Source organism: Chenopodium album, chromosome 4 (assembly GCF_948465745.1).
Source record: "Chenopodium album chromosome 4, dcCheAlbu1.1, whole genome shotgun sequence".
NCBI lineage: Eukaryota > Viridiplantae > Streptophyta > Magnoliopsida > Caryophyllales > Amaranthaceae > Chenopodium > Chenopodium album.
Genome location: NC_137837.1, coordinates 59,077,339 through 59,097,085, shown reverse-complemented (window position 1 = coordinate 59,097,085; position 19,747 = coordinate 59,077,339).

The window sequence follows — 19,747 nt, the reverse complement described above, 5'->3', positions numbered from 1 at the left end:
AACATTAAAGCATAATAATAGCAAGATCCTAGGCATGATACTAACAAGATTAATAACAAACCCTAGTATGTCACTAAGCAATAAAAATCAAATCTTTAACCCTAACATGATACTAACAATCATAAATATTATGAAGAACATAGGAAGCATCGTAACAATCATATTTAATATTAAAATTACCCTAGACATGATACTAGGAATATCATAATAACAATATAAACATGATTTCTACATCATAATATCAATAAAAACCATTAAATTACTTACTTTGATGCCTCGTACCTCTTTCTAATAACAAAATACACACGTTAGTAACTTCAAGGAAAATAATAAACAAACAATTAAATTAAATAATTGAAAGAGAGATTTGGGACCAAACCCTCAGAAATTAAACCTTTCACGTCTAGGGCGAAGGCAACTCCGAATATGGCTAGGTGTTTCTAGATCTTGTGAATGCGGAATTTTGTATGTGAAAAAGCTAAGAAAGAATTGAATGAAATTTGATTGTAGATGATAGTTCGTGAGAATTGGTGAATGATTAAGAGAGGATTAGAGAATTAATGATTGCGAATGAAAACTGATTGTAGGTGAATGAAAACAGAGTTTTTAATACGTTATTTATAGAGAAAATCAGCCAAAAAGATAAAATTAACAAAACAGAGTCTGACGCACAAAAAACAGAGCTGGCGCAAGCCCTGGCTAATTGGCGCTAGGCACCAACACTAGCGCCAGGCGCCAATGGCTAGCGCCAGGCGCCAGGCCTGGTCCCAGGAGCCAATGCCTGGGGTCAGGCGCAAAGCCTGGTTTTAACGCGTTTTCGAAAATTAGATAAGTTTTCCGTACTGGAGGATAAAATCATATAATTTCCTCGAAAATGCTATTTGATTTTGATTAAAACTCTGAAAAGTCAACAAAAGTCAATTTATCAATGCTAATTGAATTAGGAATGAAAAGAACCTTCTAGAAGAATCTAGAAGAATAAAACCATTCCTAATTGCATTAGGAATGATAAATCATATTAGGCCCTCCTCTAGATCATTGGGCCGTATATAAAGCTCAAACCGGGCCCAGTTTAGTAAATTGGTCATAACTTCCTCAATATTCATCGGAATTGGGCTTATAATATATCGTTGGAAAGCTCTTGTCAAGCCCCATCCAACTACACTACTATTGGACCCATATCATGGACCAACCAAACTGGATTGGCTGTTTTCTTAAAATAAGTTTTCAAAAACAGAGAAAAGAGAAAAGAAATTAAAATCCACACTTTCGCTTCATTCGATTATGATACGACGTGAAAGACACTCATCACCGGGTTTGGTTTTGGGGAGACACAAATGGGTGTCTACACCTGCCCACCCTCCCTCCTGGACCACCGCTGGTGCGGCAATCGCCGTGGCTGCGCCACCCAGCCGCGGCTGTCGCACCATAAAATATTTTTTTTTAATTTAAAACAAAACATTTTTACTAAAATTAAATTAATGTGTTCCTTCTAATTTTAAAATTAAATCATATTCAATTTCAAAATTAGGGTTCTTCATGAATTTAATCCCCAATTTAATTTAACTTTTAAATTAAATAATTTGATCATGAAAAATTCACAATTTAACATGAAATCAAATAGATTAAATTCTTTAAACACATAATATCGAATTATATCAAAATCAAAACACAAAATTTCATAAATTAGGGTCCATGATTTTGAAATTTTCAAAAAATAGGGTGGGGGGGGGGTTCGAGTTTTTCGAATTTTATAGGGCAATTTTCGAATCAAATTAGGGCTAATATGGAGCAAATTAAACAACTTTTAATGATTCTATATTGTTAAATCACATTTAATATAATAATTGACCCATAATTAAATTATTCTCCCTCCTAATTGAATTAAAATTTTGGATTATTAAAGAATTAATACTCAATATATGTAATTGCAAGAGGCTAACTGATACCACTGTAGGAGATTATAGGTACTAAATTGCGGAAATATATGAATCATATTCATAAAGCACCTAAACCAAGGATATCATGCATAACACATAAAGAAGTAAGAATTATACCTTTTAAGCGTGATTCCACAAGTGATAGAACAAGAACAATAAGGAGAACAAGAACCCCACGTGTGATTCCTTTACTTAGTCAACGAGCACGGATTAAACCTCCACTAATGCTAGTTAGTTGTGACTAAACACTTCAATCAACCTTCAACGGAGATTTAAGCCACGAACACACCACAACACCACCCACGCGCCACCACACGCGCCACCCAAGGGGAGGGCCGTACGGACAGGGAGGAGAGAGAGAGGGCCGAGTAGAGAGAGAGAGAGAGTTAGGGTTTTGGGAAGCTTGGTTGCTTGTTTGACAATTCACTGTATGTCAATTGTTATATGATGCAACCCTAGGCATGGTTTATATTTATAGATCATATCTAGAAATAAAACCATGTGAAGTCCAAAAACCCATTAGACTCTTCTAACTATTCAAGCCCAATTATCAATATGGTATGTCATGAACTCATGAGGCCCAATAATGGGTCTCTAACTTGTTTAACCCAATACTCTTATGTGTGACCTTTTAGGATCTATTCTATAAGGCTTTGGGCCATTAAGCTAGCCCAAAGATCAATTGTCATATCTAGCACCAAACATTGACGAACCTATAGAATGAACTAATTATCTCCATAATCGTGATCCTTGATATATCTAGTAATTGCACTTATCGAAGACATAACTCCTTTACAGACGGCCTCAAGAAAAGTTCTCAGCTAATACCCTGTGTACCCCAACCCCTGATTGTCATTACTCCAGATGTGCACAAATCCAGAGTTTTATTGCTCATTGATGAATCATATTTATATAGAGTTTATACGCGCGTTTATGCTAGTTTTATAGTTGCTTTTTCAGTCTTTTGTCGCTTTTTAGGTTGCAATTACATAATTTGTCCATTTTGTGCTCTATTACACTTTGTTTGTGTTTTTTTTAAATGTTTCAGGTTGTTTCAATAACTATTTGGACGCTTTCGGAGTGGTTTTGGAAGAATTGGACAATGAAAGGATGAAAAGTCGATGAATTGAGGTCACTTAAAGAAGGATATATGTTTGTGGAAGTTTCGATTGATATTTATATGCATGAGGAATGATAATAGCATCCACAAGGGTTGCTATGCATCTTTTGGAAATGAATTTGAGTTAGAAACGAAGGAAAACGATTGTCTACAAAGTGTCAAAAATGACCTTTGCTCACTATTTTGATCATATCTTGAGTTCTATAGATTGAATTGAAGCAATTCAAGTTGCATTGGAAACTATAATTGAAGGGATTTCCATTGATAGGTCACACGCTCCTATACGCTTCCTATATCTCAAGATACACGCCTTTGAAGTCAATCCCGCGAAACTGCCAATCCATCGCCCAACTATCGGGCGATGGCTGTGCTGTGCGAGCAAGCGTGAGCTGCTTCAATTCTTGGGGCTCTGGTTTTCCATCACCCGATGGTCGAGTATCGTAGCTAGCTGTGGAGTCCGACCATCGGCCACCCATCGCCCGATGGGTGGTGCGCGCACTTGATGATTGAGGAGTCCAATGTGGACTACAACTCTTAAATTCGACCAATCATTAAACTTCTTTTGTTATTTTTATTTTCCTATTTTATTTAGGTTTAGGATAATATAAATACTCGAAGGGATATTATTTTTCCCTTATGCCTTTTTATACTTTTTGTTTTACTTTCGTTTTAGTTTTCTTCCTAGCCCTAGTTTTTCATGGACAACTTCATGGATTCCTCCATGGATTTGTTCTTGAATTTCTTACTTTAATTTATAGAGGTAATTTTATTTCTTTATTTTCATTATGCTTTCTTCATTAGATTTAGTTTTTATTATTTATTTCATGCTAGAGTAGTTTATTTCTAGGGTTTGGGAATCCATGTGTATATAATGAATCTTGATTGATGTTTTTAATATTTTGATTATTAATTTCTGTAATTGATAGTGTTTTATTGTTAATCTTGCAACCTGATAAATTGTTTGATTAATTCGTGTTAATAAGAGTTTGAATCGAAATATCTTACTTTTAGTGGCTTCCCTACAATTAGCAATTCTGATTATGTTAGCGACCATACTACATATGTTGAACTGAGAGCATTAAAACCCGACCATAGGCTTAGAAATTTCTCTAGATAATTGATTGATTGAATTGATATTGATATTTGATAGATTTAGAGCTATAAACATGGTGAACCATAACCCTAGGCCTTTTTAATAATTGTTTTATTTCTATTTTAATTTAGACTATTTTTCTATCCTAATTTCGTGACATAGTTTAGTTTCTCCATACCTTAGAAGTTAGATTGGATAACCATCTCTGTGGATTCGACCCTAATTACCCTACTACATTGTTAGTTGGTTTTGTTAGGAATTTATTTTTGACAGGTGTACGACAACCTATCGCTCATCCATCTTGCACTTTACGTGATTTACAAGTTTAGACTTTGTGATGACTCATTTGCAAACAATACAATCAATCCAATATCAATTCAATCAAGTAAAGAAAACTTCCAATTTCAATTCTTGATTTATTAGTGACAAGCAACATTTATTATTATTCCTTTAACTACCTCGGTGTATAGACACCTTGAGTGCATAATGCACCCCACAACCTTAACCTCATCTAGGGGTGTCAATTCGGTTAAACAGTTCGGGTTTGGGTTGGGTTTATCAGTTTCGGGTTATAACGGGTCGGTTTATAACGGATTGAAATAATAAGCGGGTCGGTTTGGGTCGGTTTTGAAAATTATCGGGTCAGTTCGGTTTGGTTTTTTTAATTGCAGTTTCTATTCGGATCGGGTCCTTATCGGGTCGGGTTCTAGTCGGTTCGGGTCATAATCAATTTGGGTTGAACTGGGTCGGTTTGAAAACGGGTTTAGCCCATTTAATGTGGGTTTCGGTTAAAAACAGTTCGGGTCTTAATCAGGACGGGTCGTAATTGGTTCGGGTCATAATCTGTTTGGGTTTAACTGGGTCGGTTCGAAAATGGGTTTCGGTTCAAAATAGATCGGGTGAAATCGGGTCCAACCATTATTGTTTCGGTTATAATCGGTTTAGATTGAACTTGGTTGGTTTGAAAACGAGTTTACCCAATTTGAAACGGGTTTCTAATCAAAATCATATCGGGTTAAAATTGAGTCGGATGATTATCGAGTCGAATTAGTCAGATAATGGGTAGGAACGAGTCATGTTATAATCAAGTCAAGTCATAAATAAGTTGGGTTTATCGAGTAGTGGGTTGAAACAGATTAGATCATAAACATATTGGGTAACAGGTTGTAAATGACTCAATCATAACGGGTTACGGGTTTTAAACGGTTTGGTCATAACGGGCTACGGGTCGTAAACGGTTCGGTCACAACGGGTTACGAATTATAACCGGTTCGGTCACAACGGGTTACGGGTTGGAACGATTTAGGTTTATCGGATTTTTATCGGGTTTTAACGGTTTTCTGTTTAAAACGGGTCGGGTTACTATCGGGTTTAAACGTAATCGGTTTGGGTTGCTTTCAGTTTCGGGTTGTAACGGTTTGGCTTGATAACGGGTCGGGTTAGTAACGGTTTGCACAAATTCGGTTTAGTTCAGTTTCGGTTTGGAAAAAATTGGGTCGGGTCAGTTTTCGATTTCCAAAAAACGGGTTTTAAACAGTTCAGTTCCTTTTCGGATCGGTTCGAAACAGTCGGGTTTAACGGTTCGGGTCAGAAACTGACAGCTCTAACCTCATCATATAAAACTTAAATTTCCTCCTTTACTCATTCTATCTCCATGATCATGAACGAGTAATAAATGAATCATTTCACTAGTTACATACCTTTGCCTCTATGCGCACCTTGCATAATTAGAGCATAAACAACACTTGCAATACAGAATAGTGCACAACATACGGAAATCACAATGTATAACCAAAATTTAGCCCAGTCTTCTCTATACATGATACTAAGTTTTTGATCTGTCCCTAAACATGCATCTAAGAGCAAGGTTTCGTAACTCGTACGTACCTTGTGTAATCGGTTGGCCACTTTAGAAACTAGAAGTCGCCTTCTACAAAGTCCTCTCCTAAACCATACAACGAGAATTAAATCAATACCCAAGCAAATAAATTTACAGCAATACCAAACTACTTTAAAACCTCTCAAACCATCAAAATAAAGCTTCTTAATTGTTCCCATTAGTCAAAGTTAATAATATAATATCCCAACTATAAATTTATATGTTAAAATCATGAAAATATAGTGTATAACATAAAATTCCAGGAACTTTAAAGTAAGTAAATAAATCTGAAAATTTGGTTTAAGTGTATAAAATAACCCCCTAAACATAATTACTTGAAATAATCATTATTTAGTAAGTTAGTGTGTTAAAAACCAAAAAAATGTATCAATTCAATGCAATTAGAAGCTTCAAATTAAAAAGCATACAATATGAAAATTTATTCTTAAGGTTGTAATTTAAAGTTCAAAGCTTTTTAATCATAAAATACCCACAATAATTATTTTATAGGATTAGAAGCATAAAAATATGCAATTAATACAACTTGTTCATAAAAATTGAAACCTTAATAATTTGAAATTTTATACATAATCAAAATAATTATAATTTAATGTAATTTAAGCATAATATGATTAGATAACTTGGTTAACACGTTTTCAAGCCCTAAAACATGAAAAATCAATACTTTAGCCCTTATTTCTCAATAATACTAATTTGAAATTTTACCCATAAATTTAAACATAATATAGATTATAAATTTGTATTATTTAATATCAATTAAACTCTATTAACTCATAAAAAATAATAATCAAAACCAAAAACTAATTAAGATTAAAACTTGAAATAATTTAAGGAAAATGAAAGAACAAAAGAGGGAAGGAGAAGGGAAAACGGTGGCAGCAGGCAGGGCAGCAGCCGGTGAGGGGGCGGCGGAGCAGGCGGCCGGTGAGGGGGCAGCTTCGGGGCAGCAACTTCAAAGCTTGAAGCTTTGTGTGTGTGTGTGTGTGTGTTTTTTTTTTTTTTTTTTTACGTGAAGAGGAGGAAAGAAAGTGAGGGGGCAATAAGGGTTTTATATACTTTGTGGGCTTGGTCTTCAATATCAAGTGGGAGTAGGAATTTGTATTTCGGCTTGAATAGAAGTTTAAGCTCTCTTTATTCGTATAAAGGCTACTAACACCATTCCATTCCATGTTCAGTACAGAATTCATCAAATTTGGAGTTTTCAAATTCTGTTCCATGGTCTGATAAGAGATGTATGACTTGATTACCTGTCCTTCTCTATTCTTTCTTTACAAATGCAAAAAACGCATCAAAAGTTTCATCTTTACTTACAAGAATGAATTCCCAAGTATAGCTTGAATAATCATCAACAATAACCATAACATATTTCTTACCACTTCTGCTTTGGATTCTCATTGGACCACATAGATCCATATGAATAAGTTCCAAAGGTCTTTTGGTGCTTACCATCTTCTTAGATTTAAAGGAAATTCGAGTCTGGTTTCCTCTAACACAAGCATCACACACTTTATCATATAGGAACTTAATGCAAGGAAATCCTTCCACTATTTCCTTTGATCTAAGTTTATCAAGCAAAGTAAAACTTGCATGACCAAATCTCTTATTCCATAATAGAGGATCAACCACTAGTAGAAAAAAGCTATTTGTAACTAACAAAAACAGGCTATTTGTAACCAACATTGGCTGTTACAAGTACTGGGGTTACAAATAGTCATATTATTTGTAACGAACATTGTCCGTTACAAATAGGTACCTATTTGTAACTAACATTTCAATTGTTAGTTACAAATAGTTATGTATTTGTGACGGACATCTAATATGTTCATTACAAATAAGTTACTATTTGTAACCAACATTTGATATGTTGGTTACTGTAGGCGTCGCTCGAAGTGCGCCTACGTTAAAGCATGTGTGAATATGCTTGGCACTCATAGGAAGTGGGAATTGACGTATACGATTAGGGACAAGGAAAGTAGGGAGCCGCCAACAAGTTTTTAAGGAACTTGTAAACCGTTCACGGATCATAAAAAGGCAACCACGAATAAGGGACAACGATAGGCAACAACTATTGACCCGTGAAGGTTACACCCCATTCATAATCCACTACAAGAAAAAAAGGAATTAGTGACGGTGAAAGTAGTTGCAAATTCGTCGCAAAAATGGATTTGCAACGAATTTGCGACTACTTTGGTTAGTCACTAAAGGCCTCGTCGCAAATCCATTTTTGCAACTACTTTTGAGCTAGTCGCAATTTTAGCAACGGATTAGCAACACCCTTGAAACTACCAATTAGCAACAAATTTTCATATTTTAGCAACTGAATCATTGTCCGTCGCAAAATATTAGCGACTAATTTGCAACTATCATTTAATGACTGTCTTCCAAATTTTAGCAACTGATTCATTGTTCATCACAAAATATTAGCGACGGATTAGCAACGGATTTGACTGATTTTTTTTAAGACTACAGAGACCATTATTTTGAGATGGATTAGCGACTACAGAGACCAATATTATATATATATATATATATATATATATATATATATATATATATATATATATATATATATATATATATATATATATATTGTAATTCACAAGTAACATTGAGACTAATTTTTTGCTACTAACCAATTAGTTGAAATCACAAAGGCAACAATTCAAAATAGTGCCTTTCATCATTAAAAGTTTTTTACATGAACAATTGCCTAAAATAACCATAAAAACATGGATTTTTTCAACCTCGAAATTGATACAGAATACACACATACATATAAACTTGAATATCTTTCAATAATAATTATTGTAATATTACAATTTTATCACAAAAGAAAGTATTTTAATTGTACAAAGTTGGGATTAGCATTAATAGGAACATTTAACGGCAGCAATAGCAGCATCAACATTGACATCAGTGACTTCAACGCTAACAGGAGCGATTAAGGCATGAGCAGTAGGTCTGTAGAATAAAAACCAGATAAGTAGCTTGATTAAAAATCCACAAGTCAAGTATAGATAACAGAATATACACAAGAAGACCTGTTTAAAAATCCACGCGACTAGTATAAAAATAGAATATTGCAAATGAACTATAATAGAGATGCTTAAACTTATCAAGATCCCCTTGAAAGCTTGGGGAGATTCATAGCAATGCAAGGACCAATAGTGATCTAAGATACAAAAGATCCCAATCCTTCTTATCATAACTAAATTGACTAGATTATTCAGACAAACAAAATTAGGAGACTAAGGTAGTATAACAAGTAAGGTTGGTTGTCGACGTTCCTAAGGTGCTTCTTTGCTTGTTAAGCTGATAAGGATCCAGTAGTGAATATTATTAACCTATCAAAGAGCAAAGATTTAATGGAGATTGCAATATCAAAGAAAAGATGGAATAACAGTTCACATACATTATGTTTTGAAGCTAAAGAAGCAATAAAACAAGAAAGAAAAAATATGGCAGAAACTTTTCAAAACTCTGATCCCATAAAGTAAGTAGCAGAGCATTCAATATGTCAAGGCTATGAACTAGCCCATCTACACTTTTTTTTAACATAAAACAATAAATATAGAAGCATAATATGTACTATGTATCTTTCTCAGTCCAATCTATCAAGGGACCTCTAATTTAAGCAATAACAATAAATCCCAACCCCATACGTCCCAGAATTTTGAAGTACTATATACTATACTATAATCAAGTTTCATGTTCTTGCTTATCAAGCAACTACTACACATGGACTAATGTAATTAATTTATTTAAAGAGTGAAACAAGCATATTGAAGCTCACGTTCCAAAATCAAGGACCATATCATAAACTAAAAAGAAGAAGATAGAAGAAAATGATGAGCTTGTGTTACAAGAATGCAATGAATCTTGATTACTACTTGTCCTAACACTCCCCTTTATACTTTTAGACAATAAGCAGTATATTGTTTGTGCTTAAACTTGACATTAACCTATCAGTTAGTCTCTAAACACTCCAAATTCCAAAGCATAACCATAAATCTCCATAAACCTAAGAGCAAATCCTGATATCTTAAATGAGAAAGTTATGGCATGAGCATTCATTCCACATCAGCAAATGGCATAGTTTGCACTGTTGAACATTCTCATTCAACTTTCTTTTCTACAGCTTCATAAACAATCTTCAAAACTAGAATGTGGCAACACTTCAATGACAAAACAGAAAATCATGAAGCTACACCCATTAAAGGGTGATAACACCATAAAAAGAACCAAAGAGCACAAAATAGTTTGCAAAATTACATCTTCAGTTGTCTCTTAGGGTGTTATCCAGCCAAGTATAATGCAGATTACATCTTCCTTGGGTTGTTTCTTAGTGACATGAGAATAGTAATAATGAAATTGTAGTTACAAATACAAACCTCTCAGAAACACTAATAATGCAAGGGTACGGTGATTATAAATACACACAAAAACCCCAAAATTTCATCAACAATTTCAATTTTCTGTCTCTGTAATTGGATTTCTATAAAATTACTATAAATCATCAAACCTCACCAATATATATAACAAAAAATCTAGCAAAATCATGTAGAAATATATGAATAATTAAAAAAACGCAAATTTTGACATTGAATCTCCAAAGCAATTCAATAAATGGGCAAAATTAATCAATAAGCCCAAATAAAAAATCAACAAATTGATCCAAAATAGCAATAAAACAGGCGATACAGAGGGCCAAAATCGGTTATCAAGGAATTAATTCTAATGAGAACTGGAATAAATGAAATTAATTAAAATATAAAGGACCTTACATATCGAGTAATCAGCGCCGGTGTTTAAGGAATTTGGCGACGTGGGCGACCACAACGATGGCGGAGGAAGAGTGATGGAGAGAGTAACCAGATCAGAGAGAAAGAGAGAGAAATCGGAGGTTATTAGTTGTTGATCGAATTTGGTTGGTTTTGGGGTCGAATTTGTTGGATTTCGGGGTCGAATTTGTTGGATTTCAGGGTCGAAATTTGCTGGGGTTTTGGGTTTGAACAAGAACAAGCTAAGGGGTTCAAAATTCCAGGGGATTCTGCCTCGGATTTGCTCGAAATTGGGGGGTTTGGCTCGAATTTGCTAGGGATTTCAGTTTTTTGTTGAATTTTTTTGGGTTCTGGGGTCGAATTTGTTGGGGTATGAATAGGAAATTTTTGCTGGGTTTATTGAGGTTTGTATGGCTTTAGCATCATTTAATGATGTTCATGTCGAAGTAATAATTTACAAAATTGAAATCCTAAGTTTTTGTGTCTTCGGAGAAGATGATCCTAGGTCAAAATTAAATCGGGGCTTATAAGATTGGTAAAGTACTAAAGTGAAGATATGAAACGGAACTGAAGATCGTTACTGCTTTGACTATCTAAGCCGTTAGTAAAAAAATTTCAGTAGATGTTACCGTCTTAGCACCATCCAAGAAAAGTTACAAATTTACCCCAACCATGTTAATTCCATTTACGAAAATATCCCCTGATTTACATCTTATGTAAATCAGACTGATGCACTAGTATTTCCCCCAAGTTAAAGTAGTGCGTATTTCAATTCTTTGTCTACACTGTAAGCACTAAGCAGTGCGTTTTAGGTGTCAATATGAATAAAATTCAATTTGAATTAAGAGGGCAATTTCATCTTGTAGGTGAAACTGATCTTACCCTAACATAGGTGAACAAGTAAATTATACTTCGTATCAAAGTAAATTGTTAACACTTTTATCGCGAGATACGAAACCATAACTAAGTCGTATTTATTTCATTATTTGAAACACCAAACACATCAATTGGAATTTAGAATGAGTTGAAGTGACAACTACTCCGTATATATTTTTTGAAAAAGGATGAACATCAAACTAATACCGAACGAATGAATATTTCGGTCTTTTTCATTCGCAATTCTTTTTTTTTTTTTGCGACTGAATATTAGGGTAGTCACAAATATTAGTCGTAAATTAGCGACAACATTGCGATTACTGCGAAATTAGTTGCAAAATTTGCGACTACCAACCTTTTTCAGTCGCAAAAATATTTTTTGCGATTGAATATTAGGGTAGTTGCAAATATTAGTCGCAAATTAGCGACCGCATAACAACTACTACAAAATCAGTCGCAAAATTTGCAACTATCAGTCGTTTTCAGTTGCAAAAAAATTTTTTGCGACTGAATATTAGGATAGTTGCAAATATCAGTCGCAAAATTGGCTTTTTCTTGTAGTGATCCATGAGATTACTAACTCCATTATGTTCGGAACCACGAAAGGAGGATCGGGGATGATGGTACGAAGTGAGTCATGGAGTCACATTCGCCCGTATTGGCCTCTACTCGATTCTTATAGTGAAAAACGATTCCTGCGATCTCAACGGCATACAAACAAAATATTCAATTCGCTCCAAACTATTAATAAGCTAAATTGGTTGAATATTAATGCAACATATAATTCTAAAATATTGTGATCACTTGAATTAAATAACAAGATTAAAAAGGAACATAAACCGGTTGTCCAAATTATCTTATTATGCGTGATTTTCAATTACATATTCCCTTTAAACATGCAATATAGTGATCATGATAACAATAGAATAAACATTAATATTGGAAACAATTTAACCATAATTTCAACAATATGAAATCGTTAGAAAAATAATAGAAATAAGAGGAACATAATTCTTACTTTGATTTTGTTTGTTTGCAACTACAAAATAATAAATGAGTTAGTAACTTTAAGGAAATAATAATAAAACAATAATTAAATTAAATTAAATTAAGTGGGATTGATTTGGGGCCAAACCCTCAAATAGTTCTATCTTTCACGCCTTGGCTTAAGGACAGAACCACGAGTAAAGTATGGACTCCTTGAAGTACTTGAAGAAGGAATTATTAAAGAAGAAGGGTAGGCTAGTGTTTAGGCTAAAGCATAGAAGAGAGAAAAAACTAGAGAATTAATTGGTGCTCCGTACATCAGAAATGAGGGGGTATTTATAGAGAAAATGTGCTGAGGGAACACACGGAACCCTAAAATGATAAAAACCATAAAAAAGTATCCCGCGACACGGCAAACTGTACCGTGACACGGGAAGTCCCACTGTCAGACGGGAAACATTCCCGTGACACGGTGCAATTTTAGAGTGACGCGGGAAATTTTTAGTAAACGGGGAAGAAAACGCGTTAAGGGTTTACACGGAATGGACACGGAAATTCCTGTATCACAGCAGGTTTCCCGTGTCACGGGAAATCCCACCGTCAGACGGGAATGATTCCCGTGACACGGTGGATTCCTTCCGTGGCGCGAGAACTTTCAACCCGCTTTTCCGTCTAAATACATTTTTAACCCTAATTTCGTTCAGCATTTTAAGTGCCGATTGATAATTTCGGGCCTTTTTCTGATTTATTATTATTTGGGCTAAAATAAGAAAATAAGCAAAAAAATAAATAAAAGGTTTGGGCCAAAAATAAATAATAAAACAATAAAATAAAAAAGGTTTGGGCTAAAATTAAAACTATGCTTTTACCAAACATCAAGACTAATCCATGGACTGTTCAAAAATACGAATTTAATCAAATACGATTTTTTAAGCACTCTCGGGATTAAATACTGAACCCAACCAATAGTGGCGGTGAAAGGTTATTCATAATCGGGTTTGGTTTTGGGGAGACATTTTTAGGTGTCTACAGTTACAAATGGGTACCTATTTGTAACTGACATATCAAATGTTGGTTACAACTGCTCCTTTTCGATATTAAAAAAAAACCTAGCAAATGCTAGGTTGATGTAATTAACTTTTTTCATCATCATTATTATTATTATTAAACCATAATTAAGGGAAAAAATTCAACAAACAAAAAGATAATTGTAAAAATAAATAAGTGAATATTTGTGGAATAATAATCATCCTTTCAATTAATAGATACAAAGTAAATTTTATTGTAGTCTATCACGTTATATCATTTCATTGCAACAAATAATGATAAAAAAAGCCTAAAAGGTGTCAATATAGCTCCCCCATCAAATGTTGTTCTGCTCCTTGACTTTTCCTGTGCAAAAAAATAAAAAAACGTTATTTATCTATAGAAATTGAGGTCTAAATAATCTCAAGTTACTAATTTATTAAAAAAAAACAAATCTCAATTTAATTATCAACCGTAGCATTCAGAAAGAATCTAGCAATCTCCAAAACCACTAACCAACACTGTGTGTGTGTAATGGTGTCCGATTATTTAGTTCATTTTTAAGCATTCCACAATCGATGCATATTAGATCTCAAAGCCAAAACAGATTTTTCTTGGTGAAGCAAATGTCACCTAAGCTATAATAAAGACTGAGACTTATTATAAATAACAAAACAAAGAAACAACGAGAGAACAAAAGAGAACTTGAAAGGACAACCAACAAGTTCTTAGTTCATTACACGAGACTTTTGTATAGCTAATATAACAGGTGCAACTCAGCTTATGAAATATTACATTGTTCTCTTGCAACTAATCTACTGGTTGGACATAGTTTAACTTAAGTCCGTTCCCAATGGAGCCTATATATTCCTAACTTTTTACTTATGGTTTGTACAAGTCTAAATCATGATAGCTTATAAAAATTGAGGTTTAAATAATCTCAAGTTACTAATTTATTAAAAAAAAATAAAACAAATCTCAATTTAATTTAATTATCAACCGTAGCATTCAGCAAGATTCTATTATATTAAGGACTTGAATTTTTTAAGATTACAAACACACATGAATCAATTGATACCACAACAACACAAGATAAAACAATCAAAATCACACATGGCAATAATAGTTAATTAGACTCGTAAATTCCCCAAAATTAAACATAAATTTGAAAATCATATAAATCAAAGCCTAAACATGGACTTGTTGTTTAGACGATTTTTCTAATTCCTGATGAATGCAAAAGAGATTAATTATAGTGGAATGAGAAAGATTAAATAAAGAAATACACAGATTAGGCTTACTCGAAGATCTGGGCATGAAATGGAGTTTGAGCGTTGATATTTTAAGCAACTCTCCACCACCACCACCATCAATTACAAATCGAAACTCACCATCGCTGCTCTCCACCACCACCAACAGTTACAAATCGAAACCCTTAAAATAAAAAAAAATATCAATGATTTGAACTAGTAAATATGAAAAGAAACCTTAAAATTGAATGAGGAGGGAGACCAATTAAAAAATCTCATACCCATGAACACCAATTAAAACTTTTAAACCAAACTGCACCGTCGTTATTGCTCGCGACCACCATCAAAACCGTGAACATGAGTGAATGAGGAGTGCGAAGAAAGGTATGAGGAAATGATTGAATGAGAGATGAGAAGAAGGGAGGACAAAGTTCACAAAGAGATTCGAGAGGACAAAGAACAGTGAAAGAGGGAAAGAGGAGAGAGAATACAACTTAGAAAGAAAGAAGGAGGGAGGGGCGGCTGTAGTGGTAGTTAGGGTTGGGGAGTAATGGGCATTTGGGCGGTTATGAAAAAATATAAAAATATCCTTCCTATTTGTAACCAACTGTATGTTGTCCGTTACAAATAGGAAGTATTTGTAACTAACATTATGCTGTCTTTTACAAACATGATGTTTTTGTAACCAACACTATGTTGTCCGTTACAAATATTATCCTTTTTGTAACAGACATATCTAATGTTAGTTACAAATATAGTATTTGTAACTAAAAAAACCTTGTTGGTTACAAATAAGGCGTTACAAATAGGGTTTTTTCTACTAGTGAACCTCAATAACACAAAGACATTTTAAACTGCTGTTAGGAACCTCGTTAAGATCCACAACATGTGTGTTCCCTTTACAAGTTCCTTCTAAGATTATGTTCCCAATGTCATTGTGGATGATTTTACACTTATTGGAAGTAAAACTAACAGAGTTACCTTTGTCACAAAATTGTGAGATACTTAACAAGTTGTGTTTGAGATCCTCGACCAAAAATACATTATCAATAGCGTGGGAACTTGACCTTCCTACTTTTCCAATAGCAACTATATCTCCTTTCATATTATCACCAAAGGTCACAGTCCCACCATAATAGGTATCCAGTGAGAGGAATCTAGATTTATCTCTAGTCATCTGCTTAGAACAACCATTGTCAAGGTACCAAGTGTTGTTTCCCCTCACTAGATCTTGCATGAAGAATCAAACGTTAGTGTAAGAAACCCAGGTTTCCTTGGGATCCTGTGTAACAAGAGTGGAGTTATCTTTTTTAACCCAAATCTATTCTACATGTTTTTCATTCTTCTCTGTGTTTTTTTCTTTCTTAGGACACTTTATCTGTTTATCCTGTATTGCTATAGAAATAGCAAACAATACTACTCGGCAGATCAACATACTTCTTTTCCTTTTGGAACCTCTTTTTAAAACCTAGTCCCTATGTTCTTTTAGTCTGAGCCTTAGCAATCCAATCTGGAACTTTATATTTTATGGGTTGCTTTCCTTTTCTACATCTCTCAAGTTACCCCTTAAGTTTAGCTTTATCCGTTTTTAGATCTAAAAAATCAGATTTTAATTTTTACAAATTCGGATAATGCATAAGTGGAGGAACTTCAGAGTTAGGAGTATCAACACTAAGCTTTAACAAAGATAATTCCACATTCAAAAGTATGTTATCATGTTTCAGTTTTTATATAGTTTCTTTTAGAATAACATTATCATCAAAGAGACTAAAGAACCTGTATTGAATATCAAACTTCATATTGTCTACCCATTCACTGTTCTCTTTGTAAGTTATCAAAGCCTTATCACTTTGTTGTTTTGCTCTGTGTAATTCTTTTAGTTCTTCTTGAATATCTAAAACAGCACAAATTAGTTTCTCTTTAGAAAATGTCTTAGTGCATTTTGAGAAAACCATACCTCGGCCTCGAATTTCCTTCAGTTTGGCCTTTTCATCAGTTTTGGCCATTAAACATAGATGTGCAGTTTCTTCTGAAGGTTGGTCTTTTTCTTCTTCTAAGTCCGTGTCTCCCCAGGCAGCCAGCATAGCCTTCTTTACATTGTCCTTCGTAAAGTATGGCTTATAGACTCTGGAATCCTTGGATTGATCCTATCCTTTAGTCTTTCCTTTGTAACCCTCCTTAATTGTATAGTCCTTGATAAAATGATCTTTTGAGCCACATCTGAAACATGTAGTGTCTCTGGAACTTGTAGCCTTCTTGTTCTTATCAAACTTCCTGTTGTTCATCATTCTCATGAATCTTCTCACTACCATTGCCATCTCATCCTCATCAACTTATGAGTCATCTGAGTCTTGTGCCTTAAGAACAAGACTCTTGTTTTTGGAACTTTCAGTATTGGAACTCAGGTGAAGTTCATGGGTCATTAGGGAACCTGCTAGCGGTTCCATATTGAACTTAGTGAAGTCCTTAGCTTCTTACATTGCATTAACCTTGGATCTCCAACGTTCATCTTGTGGTAGACTCCTCAGGATCTTTATTGTCTGTTCATCTATAGGAATGTTCCTACCAAGGGAACTTAGTTCATTAATTATATCATTAAATCTTGTAAACATTTCTTCTATAGTTTCCTCAATTAAACTGCATTTCAAACCTCTCATACCTAGACATCATTAAATCAATTTTAGAACTTTTACCTCATTAGTTCCTTCATGAGTAATCTCTAGTAAATCCCAAATTTGTTTGGCTGTCTTACACCCCATAATACGATTATGTTCATGGGGTCCAAGACCACAATGCAAATATTTAATAGCTAGAGCGTTTAAATCAAGTTTATGATAGTATAGGGAATATTTCAAGCATTATCCTTAGCTTGAACCCCATTGTGATCATACAATAAAGTACGGTGGCGTCCAAAGAAAAAGAAGATAGAGTAAAAGAGTCGCCAACAAGTTTTAGGAACTAGTAAACCGTTCACGAGGTGAAGGTTACACTCCTTAACGATCCAGGATATCGTCAACTCCAATAGGTCTTGAACCATGACTGGTAGTTCGGGGATGAAGGTAGAAATCCAACCTAAAAGAGATTGAACCTGCCCTAATAATAGGCCTCTACTTTATTCTGATCGTATTCATGTGCGCTTTCTAACTAATATGCAATCAATAGGTTTAACCCTAAACCTGTTTATCTATGTTTGTTGAATATTAATGCACAAACAAAACTATTATTGGAGATCCCTTGAATTATAATCAAATTAACCCTAAACAAGATTATTAATTATTTTATTAAGCGTGATTACATGTACCAATTTCCTATAAACATGCAATTAAAAGGTGTGATCAAGCAATAACAATAAATATCAAGCAACATAATCATAATAAATTATATATAATTATAATAGTTATAAAAATAACAATCATAATTAAAATAATCATAATTGAAATAATCATGTTAAAAATAAAGCATAATAATAGCAAGATCCTAGGCATGATACTAACAAGATTAATAACAAACCCTAGCATGTCACTAAACATCAAAGATCAAAGCTTTAACCCTAACATGATACTAACATGAATATTAGGGAAGAAAATAGGAAGCATAATAACAATCATACTTGATTTAAGGAACTTATTATTTATCCTAAACATGATACTAGGAAGCAATAAAACATCATAACATGATACTAGGAATCAAAATAACAATCTAAGCATGATTCTATATCATAATATCAATTAAACAATTAAAGTACTAACTTGGATGCCTCGTATCTCTTTCTAATAACAAAATACACACGTTAGTAAGTTCAAGGAAAATAATAAAATAAAAGAATTAAACTAAAAAATTGAAAAAGAGAATTAAAGAAAGTTTAGACTAGATTTGGGACCAAACCCTCAGAAATATCAAACCTTTCACGTCTAGGGCGAAGGCAACTTTGAATTATGCTAGGTGTGTCTAGTGCTAATATATGAGGAATTGAGTATGTAAAAGAGTTGGTTTAGAAAGAGAGATAGAATCAAGCTTTAGCTTAGAGAGAGAAGAGAATAAGAGAGAATAAGAATTGATGAGAATTGATAGTTGTTGGTGATCGAAAACGGAGGTTTTAGGAGGCTATTTATAGAGAAAATCAGCCAGACGGATAGAAAAACAAATCAGAGTTTCGACGAGAATAAAACACTATTGGCGCCAGGCGCTGAAGGCTAGTGTCGGGCCCTAAAGGCTAACGCCAGGCGCCAAGCCTTAGCGCCAGGCGCTAATAGCCGTTTTCACGCGTTTTGTTAATTTTGAAAAAACTTAAGCCGTACAGAAGGGCAAAATCGTATTTTCCTTAAAAACACTTCTTTTAAACTGATTAAAACTCTAAAAAGTCAACCAAAGTCAATTTATCAATGTTAATTAAATTAGGAATGAAAAGAACCTTCTAGAAGAATCTAAAAGATTAAAATCAATTCTAATTGCATTAGGAATGATAAACCAATATTAGGCCCTCCTCTAGATCTTTGGGTCGCATATAAAGATCAAACCGGGCCCAGTTTAGTAATTTGGCCATAACTTCCTCATTATTCATTAGAATTGGGCTTATAATATATCGTTGGAAAACTCTTTTCAAGCCCCATCCAACTACACTATTATTGGACCCTTTACACGGACCAAACCTAACTGGATTAGCTGTTTTATTTAAATAGGTTTCAAAAAAACAGAGAGAAAGAAAAGAATTAAAAACTATCTACAACACTAGACTTTCCACACTTTCACTTCATTCGATTATGACTCGACGTGA